Source organism: Python bivittatus, unplaced genomic scaffold, assembly GCF_059951505.1.
Source record: "Python bivittatus isolate LINGU-HERP-01145 unplaced genomic scaffold, Pbiv_v1 ctg000020_np1212, whole genome shotgun sequence".
Taxonomy (NCBI): Eukaryota; Metazoa; Chordata; class Lepidosauria; order Squamata; family Pythonidae; genus Python; species Python bivittatus.
The window spans coordinates 36,153,829-36,170,908 of NW_028277030.1; the positions used below are offsets into that span (position 1 = coordinate 36,153,829).

General features: G+C 40.6%; 1 long non-coding RNA gene across 1 annotated transcript in view; it reads left to right on the plus strand.

The window, feature by feature from the left end:
* LOC148217028 (uncharacterized) overlaps nt 1-17,080 on the plus strand; it is a 30,902-nt gene that overhangs the window by 11,941 nt on the left and 1,881 nt on the right. The window contains exons 4-5 of the long non-coding RNA XR_015795503.1: nt 727-836; nt 14,819-15,962. This is a non-coding gene — a long non-coding RNA (uncharacterized LOC148217028). The remainder of the gene's footprint in view (nt 1-726; nt 837-14,818; nt 15,963-17,080) is intronic.

Sequence of the window (17,080 nt, forward strand, 5' to 3'; positions counted from 1 at the left end):
ACGTGTAAATAAATAAGGTGGGAAGCTAAGCCATTTTAATACTAGTAAACTGCTTATTTCCTGGGAAAGGTGGCTATTTAAGGCATGGCTGCCCTCTTTTTTCTACAGACTTTCTGAATGTAGCTAGACTCTTTCAAGATGTCTTTCCCTTCTCAAGATTCTGGAGGTTATCCACCATTTTAAATGAGAGTGTGATACCATGTGTAAGAGTCAGTCAATCTACAGGTTTAGAAAAGTCCCATAGTAAGCTTTGTTTGGATTAGACCACTTCAGAGCTGGAGCGGGAGCAGAGACTGAATATTTTAAAACCTCTCTCTGAATGTAACTTAAGAATTACAGTCAAGCTCATCTTTCTCACCCTGGCACCCTCTAGATAATCTGAGTCACAGTTTGTATCATCCTCAGCAGCATCAATGTTCTGGAAATTATGGGGTTTTAATTCAAGACATCTGGGAGATGTCAGTTTGGGAAGGCTGTTCATCCTTCACTTATATGTACAATTTTTTACATTTTCAAAAATAGAATGGTACAATCCAAGCCAGGTTGTATGTTTGTTCCAAAAGATTAATTCAGCTTTCAAACAGTATCTGAAAGAGCTGGTATAAGTCTCAGACAAATGATAGTTTAGTTCTTCCTCCCTCCCTCTGAATTGGTCCAAAGGAAAGTAGAAGACCCTAAAGTCCCCAGCAGAAGCACATGTTCTGATTCTTATTCGTTCACACTTAGGTCCTGCACACAAATGACAAGGAGGTCGTTGTAAGCAGGGTCCACAATAGAAGATATGGATAACTTTTATTCTGCTGTTTCATCATGCAAGCAAGCTTTGGGAATCATAGGTAAGTCGCATATAAACTGCAATTGGCAATAAAGTTCTTCCCTAACTTTTTACTGGTTCCTATTAGCAAACAATTCCTGGTGAAGGGAGGGAAGTGTCTGTGGCAGCAAAAACAACAAAAATCATGTGGGCATTTTGAAAGTCCAAATGACTAAGCAATCCATTATGCTTGCATGTGATGAATTGGAGTTTAGGCCATAAAAACTTAGGCCATAATATGTTTTTAAGATGTCACAAGACTTGTTGTCATAATAAATGAGATGACCTTTGATCAAAATGGGATTACTTGCAATATTTCATTTGAACCTCTGGCTCTAGCAGCCTTTCCCAACCTATGGCTTTTCTAATGGGTTGGCCTGCAACGCTCAACAAATCATCAGCTATCCCCAGAACTGGTAATACTGGCTGGAGGTGATGCAAGTTACAATCTGATACACATGGACCCTACTAGGCTGAGGAAGGCTGCTGTAATAATTGTTCTAAACCAGTGTTTCTCAATGTCAGCAACTTTAAGATCTGTGGACTTCATCTCCCAGAATTCCCCAGCTAGCAGTTGTACAGATACAGGTGAAACTTGAAAAATTAGAATATCGTGCAAATGTTCATTTATGTCAGTATGGCAACTCAAAAGGTGAAACCAATATATGAGATAGACGCATTACATGCAAAGCGAGATACGTCAAGCCTTACTTTGGTATAATTGTGATGATTATGGCGTACAGCTTATGAAAACCCCAAATTCACAATCTCAGAAAATTAGAATAGTGTGAAAAGGTTCAATATTCTAGGCTCAAAGTGTCCCACTCTAATCAGCTAATGAATCCATAACACCTGCAAAGGGTTCCTGAGCCTTTAAATGGTCTCTCAGGCTGGTTCAGTAGGAATCACAAGCATGGGAAAGACTGCTGACCTGACAGTTGTGCAGAAAACCATCATTGACACCCTCCATAAGGAGGGAAAGCCCCAAAAGGTAATTGCAAAAGAAGTTGGATGTTCCCAAAGTGCTGTAGCAAAGCACATCAATAGAAGGTTATGTGGAAGGGAAAAGTGTGGAAGAAAAAGGTGCACAAGCAGCAGGGATGACCGCAGCCTGGAGAGGATTGTCAAGAAAAGGCCATTCAAAAGTGTTGGGGACTTTCACAAGGAGTGGACTGAGGCTGGAGTTAGTGCATCAAGAGCTACCACACACAGACGGATCCTGGACATGGGCTTCAAATGTCGTATTCCTCTTGTCAAGCCGCTCCTGAACAACAAAAGTCAGAAGCGTCTTACCTGGGCTACAGGAAAAAAGAACTGGTCTGTGCCCAGTGGTCCAAAGTCCTCTTTTCTGATGAGAGCAACTTTTGCGTCTCATTTGGGAACCAAGGACCCAGAGTCTGGAGGAAGAATGGAGAGGCACACAATGCACGATGCTTGAAGTCCAGTGTGAAGTTTCCACAGTCTGTGTTGATTTGGGGAGTCATGTCATCTGCTGGTGTTGGTCCACTGTGCTTCATTAAGTCCAGGGTCAACGCAGCCGTCTACCAGGAGATTTTGGAGCACTTCATGCTTCCTTCCGCAGACAAGCTTTATGGGGATGCTGACTTCATTTTCCAGCAGGACTTGGCACCTGCCCACACTGCCAAAAGTACTAAAACCTGGTTCAATGACCATGGGATTACTGTGCTTGATTGGCCAGCAAACTCGCCTGACCTGAACCCCATAGAGAATCTATGGGGCATTGCCAAGAGAAAGATGAGGGACATGAGACCGAACAATGCAGCGGAGCTGAAGGCCTCTATTGAAGCATCCTGGTCTTCCATAACACCTCAGCAGTGCCACAGGCTGATAGGATCCATGCCACGCCGCATTGTGGCAGTCATTGCTGCAAAAGGGGCCCAAACCAAGTACTGAGTACATATGCATGCTTATACTTTGCAGAGGTCCGATATTGTTCTATTTCCAATCCTTGTGTTATTGATGTCATGTAATATTCTAATTTTCTGAGATTGTGAATTTGGGGTTTTCATAAGCTGTACGCCATAATCATCACAATTATACCAAAGTAAGGCTTGACACATCTCGCTTTGCATGTAATGCGTCTATCTCATATATAGGTTTCACCTTTTGAGTTGCCGTACTGACATAAATGAACATTTGCACGATATTCTAATTTTTCGAGTTTCACCTGTATAAAGGACAATGATGTCACATTGGACTAATATAACTGTCAAAATGCTTCAGGAGCAAAGCCAAAGCCCATCTCCACGATAAACTTGTGCCAGTTTTCTTATGCCTTCTGAGGGGACATGGCTTCCTCCAAAGAAACCTGGTTTTGTGACAGAATTCTTGGTTGGAGATTACTTTGTTCCTTTTGTGGGGAGAAGGAAGTATTGCTAAACCACTTTAAGCTAATGAAGGGGATTCATTCTAATTCAGCCTTTCCCAGCTGGATATATTTCACTTAGGTTGGACTATATGTTTCCTTACCTCTAGACAATTTAACCTTATGCTACCTGTGGACCCCACCTGACCCTCAAGCTCTACTCTGGAAGAATGAATGTTCCTAAAATGTATTCCAAATACTTGCCTTACTTTAGTCTGACCCTTTCAATCCCCTCTGACCATTTCTGAATATCTTGTCATCTTGAAATATTTGTTAAAATGGCCTGTTGCATGCTGTTCACCTTCTACCTTCTTCTACCCTCCCACATGTAAACATTTGGAAATCACTGAGATTGCATTTTTAAACAAAGCACACAAACTTTTGAAAGCAAGAACAATTCTCCCTGTGCCAATGTCATAATTGAAGGCACAGCACAAAAAAAAGAAAAGAAGACAGCGCAGCATTTCTGAAACTAGCAAATAAGTCCTCGGGTATTTATGGGCTGTATATTTTTCTTCCTTAAAATCTCAGTTTTTCACCCTTCTACCTGCTAGAGTGTTCTTGAGGACATTGGCTCACCTACTGTGATGCCACACAGTGAGCATCTGTTAGTAACTCTCTGTAAGAACCGCAGTACTCAGTTCCCAATGAAAGCAACTCTCATTGATACCAGTGCAGGTTCAAAGGAAAGTTCATTTATTGGAAAGTAGTGAATTGCTCTAGAAACATACCAGACCTCTGGAACTGAGTCCTGCGTGCGCCAAAACTTAGTTTTACATCATTGCAATTTCACACCCCCCCCCTTCTGTCTTTGAATCTCTCTTGCACATGTCAAAGATGTTCTCAGGTTCCCACATTGGTACAACCTTGGGCATTCCCAAGAGCCAGATAAAAAGTGGCCCATCTGCACCTAATGGTTAACATTCCAACCTTCTCTCCCTTCCTCTCTACTGTAATGGCAGAAATGAAGCAAGCGAACTAGTGGTACAAGTGATTGATTGTGAGGATTCTGACACTCTTGGCCATTAGTGTGGCTGCTCAGCTGCACTGACTTCCCCTTGAGCCTCCATTCAGCCATCGTAGAGCTTAGACTTCCATAGTGATCCTTAACTGAACCAGCTCTTCCTGTGATGTAGAAAGAGCAAGTGGCATGATGTTGCCTTGACTTGAGGATTTGGGGGGGGTTAACTTGAGTAATGTGCCTTTGGCCTTTTCCAATATAGAAAATAATGGGATAAAGTTGCATAAATGAAGCTTAGTGCCCAGACAAGGCAGCATCGTGAAAACAGGAGATAAAACTGGGGTTGCTTTGGTCATGTTTGAAATAGCTGCCAAAGAAAGACCTCTTGTCATATATTGACTGAGGCTATGATGCCCTTGCTAACCTGTTTTAGCTGCCCCTGTTTCTGCCTTCCCTCCTAATTGTTGGGTCCCTTTTCTCTTGACAGTTTTTTTTCCCCAAAGAAAATGTTTAGGGGAAAAAAATGCCACACTTACCCACTTTTTTCCACTAAGATTTTAATGTAAATAAAATTAAAGAAAGCTATAGTTTTGCTAAATGCAATGGGCTGTGTAATGAAAATCAGTTTGCTGCTCCTAAAGAAAAGGTGGCTCCGGAGTGAAGATGCTTGGGGAAAAGTGGTGGAGGTGATGCTTAATCCCTTTTGTGTACAGCTACTGTTTTGGGCAGTCAGAGGTGCAGACAGGTGTTTATGAAGGTAGAAACATATCAGCAACCTTGAAGGAGTCATGTGTGAAGGATCCTTTAGAAGGGGGACTTCCCTGGAGAAGGTGACAGTCTCCCTGCTGCTTTCCTCCTGGATGCAGGGAGAGCGAGTGAGCAATGAAAATGGCCATCTGGTTTTGTAACATATCAGGGCATGTAATATTCCATTCTACTAGAGAAAGATACATGCAACTCTAACTCAGTATAAGGGGAAAGGGAGAAAAGAGTATTAAGCCACGTTCTGCTTGTAAGTCAGCCACCCCCTTAAAAGCAGGGGAGTTAAAAAGTTGGAGCAATTTGTCTGAATCAGCTGTAGCAGGAGTCTGTGATGGGAAGCACTAGAAGTATGAATTGACTGCCTTTTTCCCACTATGCTGAGCCAGAATAAAAAGTTCAACATGGGGATCAAGCAACTTGAAAATAATGTTGACTCAGCCTCTGATCTTCCCCAATTATCTTCTGCTGGTACAAGCTCTGCAAAACTGGGATCCCTGGCTCAGATTTCAGCAGCAAAGAACATACCTTTATTTGTTCAGTCAGGTACATAATATACTTTTGGCAGACACAAGCAATTGTCCTAACACACATAATGAACAAAGTGACCCTGGAGATTAACTGTCACTTAGCATAAAATCTCAAGTTTATTTGTTGTAAATGGGTTTTTTTTCCTTTGCCCAATTTCATCTTCACAACTCTTGTTGAGTTGTTGAGGATGGTGGAAAAATGTCAGCCCATTAAACCATGGATATCTCTGCTCCCACATTTTGCAGTGGGACCTTTCTGTTATTGAAGTGGTCCAAATATCTCCTTTATAAAAAGCAATCTACATTTTCTCCTGCATGCCTGGAATTTTCTTGAACACCTGCATGTGAGATCCTTAACTCAATGCCATAGGTACTATAGCTGCAATATAATTTTTTTAAGTGTTTAATTTTAATCTGAAATAAAATTAAAAACAAAGCTGGCATGCTGCAAAGCAAAGCATCAGTCTCCCACATCACTTTTATTGTCAGGAGTGCCCACTGGATTCCACGCTGGCCCTGTAGGCTTTCATGGGAATGAAAAATAGTGGGTCACTCTACCCCAGTGCCTTGTTTGTAAACCTGCTCTTCTATTGAAGAAAAAAGACAAGGAAAACTAGAGCTTAAGTGAGTATCTAGGGTGATTGGAAATGTACAGTAAAAGAAAACAACTTCATTATTTTGTCTTTGGTTAAATTCATCTTTTGTGACTGGCCTTGTATGCTGGCAGCCATTGTATAAATCGGAAAGTTCTTGTATGGCAGTCATTGTTTGAATGCCTATCCCAGACTCTCCAAATGTCAGATGTGCTTCCTAATCCAAAACAGTTGGAGATCTTTTGCCTTATAACGTCACCTCTCTTCTTCCAAATCACTTTTCAAAAGCGGAGTTTGGTGCAACTATTAGTTTGCACTGCATACTGAAGTTTCACCTCACTGTGGGTAATTGAAGTAAACATAGATAAAAAAATTTCAGAAGATTTTTATCTCCATTTTCTCTCCCCACATTTTTCTTCATTATCTATATCTCTATTACACTTAACATCCTACTATTTGTCTAGGAAATATATTCAATATATTCTCCCACCCTATTCTATCTGCCCAACATGATGAGGTGGTTTAGTCTAAGGCAGTGTTTCTCAACCTTGGCAACTTTAAGATAAGTGGACTTCAACTCCCAGAATTCCCCAGCCAGCAATTCTGGAGTTGAAGTCCACTCATCTTAAGGTTGCCAAGGTTGAGGAACACTGGTCTAAGGGATAGTACCCCATCCAGAGCCATCCAGTGAGCTTCATGGCCATATGAAGATATAAACCTGGATTTCCCCCCCAAGTGGGTTGACATTTTAATCATTGCACCATGCTATCTGACCTTTTACTGCATCTTTGGTGAGGAACTTCAGATGTGGATGATGCATTGATTATATATAAATTAAACACAGTCTAGTAGCGTAAATATTATGAGAGAGCAAGGCAGTTGTAATCCTTAAGCTACATACATTGTATAGTATAGAGCAGCATTCCTTCATCAAATGTCCTTCAAATGTGTTGGACTGTAACTCCCATCATCCTTATCTAGACATTGGCTGGAGTAAAGGGAGTTGTAGTACAACCCATCTGAAACGCCCCCAGTTGGGGAAGGCTAATGTTTTAACCGAACTGGCTGCAGTTTTCTTTCTGGCACATGACTCTTTTCAGATGTCCTGAATATGGTAGAAATGGTTGCAGATTTCTCTGCATTTCTTAGGCAGAAATGTTGCCGATATGGAAAAAGGGAGGCTTATGTCTCTGGCAGCAATGAAAAACAGTTACATTGACCCTGGCAGATAAGAAACCTTAGTTTCTGAGCCCAAAAAAGGACTCTTGTAGATAAGTGTGTCTCCTTGGCATTTATTTTTATTTCCAAAACTGAATTGCCCTCCCTCTATGAAATCAATACCATCTATAAGTCAATACCATTTCCTTCTTATATTCATACAGTACTATATTCATATTCGTATCCTGAATCCCATGAAAGATTTGGAAGTGAGTTTTCCATTATCTTGCTAAAATTGCTGATTCCAAGTAGTGCTCATGGTATTGGGCTCCCTGATTCGAATTAATAGAAGCCACCCAGACTCTCACCATGGCAGCCCAGCTAGATAAACAACTTCATTGTGTGTTAGGGTTAAGCAATTGATTGCCCTCTGTCAACATGAAGTGGAGATCTTTGTTCTGTTTGCAGCAGTTTAATTACAGTATTTCTTTTTCCTGTCCTTAATGGATATTCCACCTTCTGCTTCTCAGCTTTCAAACTAGGCAACTGTGAGATGTTGACATTACTGGCATTTTTGTATTGAGGAACTTGAGCTCCTAACATAACTCTTCACGTGGCAGGTTTGAGTTCCTGCAAGTTCAAGTGTGTGCTGAGGCTCCTGGTGAAATCAATCAGTAGTTTCTTGAACTAAATATATCACTAGTCTTACCTAAAGGGGTAGCTAGGAGAACTGTCTTCATGTGCATAAAATTCACCCTCTGCTGCCTTCCTATCCTCAGTGAAACTTTCCTCAATTGTTACTTTCCAGGTGTGTGAGTGTACTACAGTTTCCATTATCCTGGAAATGGATAATGGATAAATGGATAAAAGCTAGCATGGCCAACTGTCCTTGCATTCAGCCTGTGGCTCAATACATTTGGAGGAGATAGGTTAAGGGAGGCTGCCACTGAACTTGCTTATCCTATATGGAGACTTTATTGCATAGATTGAAGTTTATTTGTATAGTCTCTTCATAATGGCTTGATTCTTACATTAAAATAGAACATGTTTGACTTAATCAGATTGTGTTGAATAAGTCACAATTGCTGGTTTTATATAAAACATGGATCTGGCAGTATGTTCTTAGTGGTGTTTTATCCCCAAAATGTGTTTTATTTATCCAAGAACATTGAATACAGGTAGTCTCCAGTTTAAGAACGAGTTCCATTCCCAAAGTCTGCCCTTAAGTTGAATTTGTATGTAAGCAAGAACAGTATTATTGTATAATACTGTATAAGTAGTATTGTGTAATGAACTCGAACCATTGTGTATTTTTCTTGAATTTTGCTGCAATAGGCTCTGTTCTTAACTATGGGTCGTCTGTAAACTGGGTGTTCTTAACTTACAATGATTAAAAAAAAAAAAGATAAAGAAGCCTGTATCTCATGAAAGCTTCATGTAAATTGGGAAATCTTAATTCTTCTAGTTCACTAGCTACTTCTCTTGGTGCTGCTTTTGGGGAAGTATCATGTATGCTAAATTTGTGCCACTATATTGTCTTTCTACCGTTGTTGTTCATATAGTACTATATATTTATTTAACTAATTTCTTTTTTGAGGGAAGCTATGCCTGGCTGTGTGAAATTTCACCTATTTTCATTTTTTCCCTGTTCCCTGTTGCTGAATTTTAGACTATGTACTTTTCTTGTACATGATACTACACAGGAATATTTTTTAAATTCAGGAAAGTTTGGCTCTGATGATAATTCATCATGACCAAGTGAGATGTCTGGTTTGGTTCCAGCATCCCTACTACCCACTTGCCATCCTACATCCTCTCACCATTAATTGTGGTGGCCTTGGTGGACAGGGTGGACCATTTGCAGGCTTGTACCCCTTCTATGAGACTTCTGTGAGTGTGGAAATTTGGGGAAATATCTTGTGGTAGTAAGTCAGGAAATCTGGTATGGTTGATGTCTGCTCTTTGAACTAGAATGGCAGGGAAACACCACGGTGTGGCTGTCTAACTTCAGTGAAGTGGCTGGAACATCCTGGGAAGCAGTGGCAGTGGGAAGCAGAGAACTTGGCAATCTGGAACTGGGTCCCTCTTCAGTTTGCAAAGGAAAGATGGGCAGTTCTTAAATTACGTGATGAAAGATGGCTCATTTGCCCATCCCTGCCAGTCTGCTTCTTTTGCCTTCTCCTACTCTGGGCCCTCTCCTCCATGTGCGATGGGCTGCCTATGAGCCCCTTCTTGTAGAAGCTCTCTTGTCATCCACTTAGTTTGCTCTAAACATACACCTCCCAGGGCAATGATTAATTAAAGGGCAAGGTTTATAAAGGTTAGAGAATTCATGCCAAATGTGGAAAGATACAGTATAGCTTTCTGGAATTTAGAAAAAAGATTAATTACTGGTTCACACAAACTAGACTCAACTGGGTAGATAAGGCACCTAAAACATGGGGGCCAGGAAGCTAGTGTGTTTTGTTCTTGAAATCCTGCCTTCTCTTATCTATTCCATCCAACCACAATGTTCATAATCTTCCACTTTGTCTAATGTAAGCATCAAATGGAAGCAAAGGGGAATATCTGTGTCTCTGGTGATATCTAGCAGTCATCACAGTCCACATTTAGTATCCCTACCTTCTTCTCCACCCATTAACTCTTCCTTCATGTCTTTGTTTTGTGATTTGACCCTTATTCATTCCCTTTATATGACCAAATCCCCTTAGCATACTTCTTTCCTACTGGTCACACGCTTCTGTATCAGTCCACTTCCATCCCTCACCCATTCATTCTTGACCCCATCTCCCCTTGTTTCATCATTACCTACTTTTAAGTATCCCAGAACATTCAACTTACTTTTATGTTTCCCTAACATACTTCTCACATATAATAAACTCATAGAACAATGTAATTATAGTATTAGTGCTAAAACTACTCACCATAAAAATGGCTTTCCCATATATATACCATTATTTTTTAGAGCACAGCATCATGTCTGTTAGTAGCTAAGTGGAACCAGATTCCCAGTTCTTGAAAACTAAAATGTGTTAGTAGCATCTGAACAAAATGTTAAAGAATTGTTGGTCTGGAAACATCCTGAAAAAGACAGAAGCAGTTTTTTTGTTTCCCCAAATATAACCAGTTGAACTGCAACTAGAAAGGTCACTGGAAAGGTCAAAATCTAAAAATGTATTTATGTGTATCTTGGAAGGGATTCCACTTAAATGTCTGAATGTACCAATTGAGGGCATTCTGTTACTGCAAACTACATGAAAGCCTTTGCTTTTCTTTTGTTGTTTTTGATGTGTGCATGCGCACACTCACACACACACACACACACACACACACGAAGCAGTAACAGGTCTTCTGTGGTCCCTAGAGTGAACAGCATTTCCCACTGTAAACTTAAAGCACAATACGGCCTTTTGTAGACTTGAATTAGGCAAAGGGAACACAGAGCTCAGTTTTTCAAAGAAAGTTCCTGACTTAGTTCAGCGTCCCAGCAGTTCTTGCAGCACGCCTCACTACACGGATGAAACTCACTGCTCCACTGAAGAGAAGGCAAAGTATAATACATGCATGTAAGGGCTTTCACTGTGTTGCCAAATCATTCAGGTCCACAAGCAGCTCCTGGAATTAGGATTTAACCAGCCTGCAACATTCTCCTTTGCTTCTGTTGGACTCTTTCTCTTCCTTAAAAGATAAGAGAGTTGCTGGAAAAAAGAACTGGGAGCCTAACTCGCATTCCCCTCCCCTGCTGCTTAAAGGCAGCGCCATCTCTTCAGCTGGAAAAGAGAACCACCTTGAAGTCGTTGTTTGCTGTTTGACCATGTAGCCAGTGGAAAAACGCCAGGCAATGTAATTCGGTTGCTTGGAACAAATAGTGATTCATGACAACAAAATCTGGACATGTCACAAGGAGAGTTCGCTTATAAGTGATGGCAAGGTTTGTTTATTTAAAAAACAGACATAGCCTGTTCATAATGGAAATAGCAACCACACATAAAAAGCAGATGCTGGATGCCAACAGACGTGTTTGCTTTTTAAATCTCCAGTGCCAATCTTGAGCACTAAAGAATGCGTCCTTTTCAATAGATGAATTATTTCCATTTTTTTAAAAGGAGGTTTATTTCCTGGTTTGTCCTTCAGCTACAACAGTGGCTTCTTTCTCATGTTAAATCTATTCAGAAAAGACTCCCCACACATTGTGAGTTCTGGCCCACATGTAAATTGCAAGTAGCCCAATGGGTGCACTTACTGTTGGTGGCTGACCTCTTGTGACCTTATGTGGAAGGGACTGTAACTTGGGGAAAAAGCATGTGCTTTATAGGCCAAAGGTCCCAACTTTAATCATCAATCTTTCTAGGCAGGATGAAAAAACTTGCGTCTGAGACTCAGGAGACCTGCTGTCATTAACATCAACTACACCAAGCTAGAAACTCCACAGGTTGTAGGCAGGTCTCAGCAATCGTTGGTGGTTTTCATACACCCCAAACATGGATGATGGAGTCAACATTTTTTTCCCTTGATCTTGGAGAGATTTAATAGGCAAAAGAAACGCCTTGTTTGGCTGCTATTAGATGGGCTGGTAGTTGTCAGATGTGGTATAGAGCAACTTCCCGTATTTCTGCTGCGTAAGGCCATAGACAGGAAGCAGGCATTGGCTAAGTGATCAGTTTTTACCTTGCATTTGGAGCCATTAGGAAATTAGAGGCTGTGAATAGTGAGAAAGCTCACTATCTAACATGACATCTTGAATGACCAGTTCCATTTATATGAAGTGAAACACTGAATAATTATCTGCACCCACAATAGGAAACTCCCTGGATTTACAGAGCTGACTGAACGGGTTGTGGCTTATTCAGTAAATTGTGTGATGTGTGAACAGTCTCATAAAACTGTGGCCTCCTTGGAAAAAATGGAAAAAAGGGTAACATCACAAGTTGCTTTGGGTCAGAGGGCATTCTGTAAACAACTGAGGTGGTCCTGTGAGTATCTTGTACCTTGTACCTAGAAGCCTCTCTGCTTGCTGGAGCTGGGATCTCATTCATCTTCCAAATGTGAGAATTCAGTAAGAATGTACAGGTGCAAGGCCAAACATGGGTGGCCAGGATATGTAAAAGAGAGGGCATGGTGCAAGCTGACCCAAGGGTGCGAGGGACAGATTGGAAGCAGGGTTGAATGCTCAAAGTTAACTACAAATGTAACACATCCAAATGAAGTTAATATTGCAGTAGTTGCTATATATTTATGCTGTCATGCCGAGAGTTGCAAAAGCTGCATTTTATTTTTTTATTGAATGTCTTCTAGACTCAGTCATTACTGACTCAATGGAAGCGTGAAAGTCTCGGTCCCACTTTATGTGGTGTATGCTCATCTACTTTGGGTACACCTTTCTCCTAGGTTTAGAACTTCCTCTATATATGAGTTTTTTGGAAACAGCTTTTTTCTTTTGTGATTTATAGCACTGTAGAAATACAGTGCAGATTGTACTGAGTTTGTATATATGCACTAATTAATAAACTGAGACTTTGCTGGCCTGTGCATGTCTGCATTGTAAAAAGAATGTACCAAATAGCAAAATTTGCATTAAAAGGGAAAATACTGATGTAGGATGAAGAGTTTTTTTTTTCACTTTTCTTTCGTAACTCCTTTCCTTCCAATTGTTCTGAGAAGAGAGTGGTATAATGCAGAAATCACAGCGTACCATGCAGGGGGAAGTAATGTTTTTCCCCATAAGGTTCCTAGAGTGAAAAAAAGTCTTGGCCAATTCTATCTCTGATTAACAAGTTTCTTACTCTAGTCTCTTTTTCAGCATCTCAGGCGACTTGCTCTACCTCTTTTGTCTATAAAAGCAAATGTCTTCTACAGGAAAGGACAGATTGATTCATAGAAATGGTCAATCATTACCCACTCAGAGATCTAGAGAAGCCCCTGGTCAACACAGCAGTCCTGTGAAGTTGGGCTGGGTGAGGCTGATGGTCCAACACCCTAATCACTATTTTTCTTCTCTGGTTTCATTATGTACAGTTTTTGCTGCAATTCACTGCCTTATCCTATACTTTGTTACTCTAAAACAAATCTTGTTGGCAAGCACCATGGAACAGCTTACCTTAGAAGGCATAGCCAACTTCTTTTACATGGGTCATTATATATTTTACTCACATCTGTAAATAATGCTAATTCTTACAGTCTGGTGAACAACAAGCTGGCCTTAGGTGCTACAACTAATTGTAAACATCTTCAGATTACTTTAGAGATTCACCATTTGGGAATAGATAGGATTGTCTCATAGGGAAGAAGAATCTGTTTGGAAAGGTTGCAAGGAAAGAGGGGTATAGCTCTTAACATGCTGACTGAATCAACGTTCTAGAGAATGTAGCTTATTTAAGAAGTGCTAAATCATCAGCTTATAAAAATTAACCACTACCAGGTAGACCATTTCAGTGATGCTAAAATTCACTAAGATTCTTTAATTCTGGGAGTTTCTGGGAGTTGAAGTCCCGACATCTTAAAGTTGCTAAGGTTGAGAAACACTGTTCTAGATAGTTTGGCCTATGGCTCATAGTCCCTGGTCAATAACCAGGGATAATGGGAGCTATAGACTAGAACAAATCGATGGAGCTAAGCTGAAAAGGACTAACTGTCAGGATGAACTCTTAATTTCCACTATATGAGAAGCTAGTATGCTCAGAAGGTAGTTTGGTCTAGTACATTTTGGATTTAAGTCTACATGTTTATGCTATTGATAAAAATGCCTCTTCAGTCATGAGCCTCAGATACTGTATATCTATGTATGTGTGCGTGTGCGTATATATATTTATATATATATATATATATATATATATAAATGTTCTATTTTCTGATCTCTAATTATGTATATAGATAATTTGCAAAAATATACAGGAATTTAGTGCGGGTATAGTATATCTAATTTTTCAAAAGTTTTATGGAATTCCTATTAATTATGCTTGAATGAGACCTTTACATTTCTACAGGGTCTAGTAATGCATGAATAGAAAGGATGGACACTGCTGCAGTAGGAAATAAGTTGGAAGGGAATTAGTGATCTGATAAGTATCTAAAATAGAGATGAGGAACTTGTAGTTCCCCAAATATTGTGAACTACAACCACTAGCAGATACCATGGACCATGGCTACTAGAAGTGGGAGTTGTTCAGTAACATCTGAAGTGCAACTTGGTCTCCAGCTGTGATCGGAAGGGCTTAAGAAACTTCGTGGCCATTTTGTTTGCTTCTACGGTACCATATTTTTTGCCAATGAATGGAGGCCAAAGCTAGCACACAATGGATGGAATCTAGAGCTCTTTGTGTTTTTTGAAACACATCAGCTCTTCTACAATGGTGAATTTCCCTCTTTGATTCAATGGAAGGGGCAGCCTCATGTGTGCAAAAAGATGTGATGTTAAAAATGTGCATGTTTTTAACAATGCCTTTTCTGCTATGGAGAAAATAATGTTAATATTGGAGCATATTAATATTCATATTGGAGCATAGCTATGGTCTATTGCTTATTTACTGAATGTTACATTTCACATTATATATAGTTTTTATATGTTCACCTTAGCATTTATTACCAGCTTTTGTCACTAGTTAATGCTGTATACTTTAGTGTTAAGAAGATACGAATGGCTGACAAGCAGCTGCATGGCCTGTTTCCTGGGGTACCCCATGACCAGTCAAGCAGATAAAAGGCCTGGAGGTGGTTCTGAGTGTGACATTTGCATTTGGTAGCTGTTCACTGGAACTCTCAACATGAAATCCAAAGAGGTGTCCATGTGAGTGAAGGAGGCCATCATTAGGCTGAGAAAACAAACCCATCAGAGAGATAGCAAAAACATTGGGAATGGCCAATACAACAGTTTGGAACATCCTGAAAAAGAAGGAATTAACTGGCAAGCTCAGCAACAGCAAAAGGCCTAGAAGACCACAGAAGACAACTAAAGTGGATGACCGCAGAATTCTGCTCCTGGTGAAGAGGAATCCTTTCACAACATCTAGCCAGGTCAAGAATGTTCTTGAGGAGGTAGGCATGTCATTGTCAACATCTACAGTCAAGAGACGGCTTTGAGGCTTCACAACAAGGTGCAAACCACTGGTTCGCTCAAGGAGAGAAAGGCCAGATTAGACTTTGCCAGCAAACACCTAAAAAAACCTGGCCAGTTCTAGAATAAGATTCTTTGGACTGATGAAACCAAGATTAACTTGCACCAGAATGATGGGAAAAGTGTGGAGAAGGAAAGGAACAGCTCATGATCCAAAGCATACCACATCATCCATCAAACATGGTGGAGGATGTGTTATGGCATGGGCATGTATGGCTGCCAATGGAACCAGGTCACTGGTGTTTATTGATGACCTGACTGCTGATAAAAGCAGCATGATGCATTCTGAAGTGTATACGGCTATACTTTCTGCTCAGATTCAGCCAAATGCTGCCAAACTGATAGGACGCCGCTTCATATTGCAGATGGATAATGACCCAAAACATACAGCAAAAGCTACCCAAGAGTTTCTCAAGGCAAAGAAGTGAAATGTTCTTCAGTGGCCAAGTCAGTCACCTGATCTCAACCCAATAGAGCATGCTTTTCACTTACTGAAGATAAGACTGAAGGCAGAAAGACCCTCAAGCAGCAGCTGAAGGCAGCTGCAGTAAAGGCCTAGCAAAGCATCTTGAGGGAGGAAACTTGGCATTTGGTCATGTCCATGGATTCCAGACTTCAGGCAGTCATTGACTGCAAAGGATCTTCATCCAGGTATTAAAGGCGATCCTTATGTTCGTAATGATGTTGATTTGTTCCATTACTTATGAGCCACCAATGATGGGTGTGTATGCCACTGGCTGTACTTCCTGAATGGTTAGTGCCCCACTTTTGTCAAACCCCTTGAATTACAGCTGAAAGGCCTGACTTTGCTCCCATCTGGGTGTGTTTCCTTTCAGCTTCAGTGTGGTGGTGTACAGAAGCCAAATGCCAAAACAGTTATCCTTGTTCCAATATTTCTGGTCCTGACTGTATAAAAATTTTTTGGATGTAACTCTCATACAAAGTAATAGGTTCACTTCCTGATATGATTAGAATATATTAATTACCATATTTTTCCATCAATAAGACGCCCCCATGTACAAGACGACCCCCACTTTTCCCACCCAAAATTAAGAAATCAATATTTTAAAGATAGTGCAGAACAAATTTTTATTTAGTAATTAGGTAACATTGACCTGATACGCTCGGTGGGAGGAGGTCCAAACCGTCTCTCTGCAGCTCTACTTCCATGCTCTCTTGCATAACTGATTACATTCAATCACAAGTGAAACTGCTTATAGCTTGTCTCTGCAAACAGACTTCCTCCAATTGGTTTGTTCAGCATCAGCTGATGTCAGTTACATAAGGCTTGTGATTGGAGGAAGTCTGTTTGCAGAGACAGTATGGGTAGTTTCACTCGTGATTGGAGGCTCGTGATTGGAGGAAGCCTGTTTGCAGAGACAAGGTATTTCACTCGTGATTGAAGGCTAGCAATAGGAGGAAGCCTGTTTGCAGAGACAAAGTATGGGCAGTTTTGCAACTGCGCGGTTCTCTCCTCGGCTTACTTCCTTGAATAAGATGCCCTTCAATTTTTAGCGTAAGGATTTTAGAAAAAAGTATCGTCTTATAGTCGGAAAAATACGGTATATTTTACCATAATGGTAGAGGCACTGTTTTTCTTTCATCTCACTTCTTCACAGTAATTGTAACTGAGAGAAAAGTTACAGCAAAGAATGAACTATTTTTACCATAATACTTTATACAGTGGTACCTCGGGTCATGAACGCTTCTGTTCACGACCAATTCGGGTCACGAACAGCTCCGTTCGCAAAATTTTGCCTCCATTTGCG